Source organism: Hevea brasiliensis, chromosome 9 (genome assembly GCF_030052815.1).
Source record: "Hevea brasiliensis isolate MT/VB/25A 57/8 chromosome 9, ASM3005281v1, whole genome shotgun sequence".
NCBI lineage: Eukaryota > Viridiplantae > Streptophyta > Magnoliopsida > Malpighiales > Euphorbiaceae > Hevea > Hevea brasiliensis.
In genome coordinates, this window is record NC_079501.1 from 72,547,714 (window position 1) to 72,549,146 (window position 1,433).

The 1,433-nt window shown below is 35.9% G+C and overlaps 1 non-coding gene across 1 annotated transcript; it reads left to right on the top strand.

The window, feature by feature from the left end:
* Positions 1-346: 346 nt before the first annotated feature.
* Positions 347-453, top strand: LOC131183498 (small nucleolar RNA R71). Its single transcript, XR_009151551.1, has one exon. It is a non-coding gene; the product is annotated as a small nucleolar RNA R71 (small nucleolar RNA).
* Positions 454-1,433: the final 980 nt, after the last annotated feature.

Genomic DNA, 1,433 nt, shown 5'->3' on the forward strand with positions numbered 1-1,433 from the left:
ATTAATCCTCTCATAATATAGGATACATGTCAGTAGCATGACCCGAACCCATACAAATTCCACATACCTTAACTGTTTGCATGTTCCCTACAGCCAATTTCCTTACCAAGAAGTTAAATCAGAAATATGTTTCTCAAGGTTAGATATACTTACCTCATTAACCTTCTTAGGTGTGTGATCCATTCTCATTACAAACTACTGAGAGTTTGTTGCCATGTTAGCAATCAGCCTCCTTGCATCTTTTGGTGTCTTGTCAGCCAAAGCTCCTCCACTAGCAGCATCTGTCATACTGTGGTCCATTGGTAGAAGTCCATCATAGAAATACTGAATCAAAAGCTGCTCACTTATTTAATGATGGGGACAACTTGCATACAGCTTCTTAAATCGCTCCTAATACTCATACAAACTCTCTCCATTATATTGCTGGATGCCACAAATTTCTTTTCTTATATTAGCAGCATGGGAAGCAGGAAAATTCTTCTCCAAAAATATCTGCTTCATTTCATTACATGAGTTAACAGATCAAGAAGGAAGGTAATACAACCAATCCTTAGCTATGCCTTCTAGTGAGAAAGGGAAAGCTCGAAGCTTAATCTGGTCCTCTGAAACTCCTTGAGGTTTCATGATGGAACACACAACATGAAATTCCTTTAAATACTTATGTGGATCCTCACCTGAAAGACCATGAAACTTAGGCAATAAATGGATTAGTCCAGACTTTAACTCAAAAGCAACATTTAAAGTAGGGAATTGAATACACAAAGGCTGTTGGTTTAGATTAGGAATAGCTAACTCTTTCAAAGTCCTAGCATCCATGGTTTCATTTTCGGAATCTGAATCTGAACTTAATTCCCTTGGAGATTGGACTTCGTCAGATGTATTCGGAATCTGCTTAGCTTGCTTAGCCAATTTTCTCAACTGTTTAGCTATTTTTTCTACTTCTAGATCAAAGAGCAAATCACCAGATTAAGAAGTTCTTGTCATAAACAAAAAAAAAAATCAAACCAAAAGACAAAAAAATGCCTCAAAACCCTAGAAAACAATGGAATTTGGCCTCAAGAGTTGGGGCCAATAAATCCTATGGATTGATTGGTTATTTTCAGAATGTCATTTCCTTCAAAACAAGTATAGAACGCCCTCATAATTCAACCAAAAATCTGCTAATGAATAGTAACACTGTAATTTCCACTAAAAACCTGAAAATAGCAACAATTCACAAACAGAGATAATAACAAAATATCCTAACACTAAAAACATGAAATCCAATAAACTTTCAATCCCCGGCAACGGTGCTAAAATTTTGATGGTTGCCGATTCCACCAAAAATTAACTGAAATTACCAGTAATGAAATGCTCTTTTATTTTTTGAATGAATACAACAAGTGGTAATCCAGGTCAAACCCTAGAGACTAAGTTACTAAATTTTGTACACG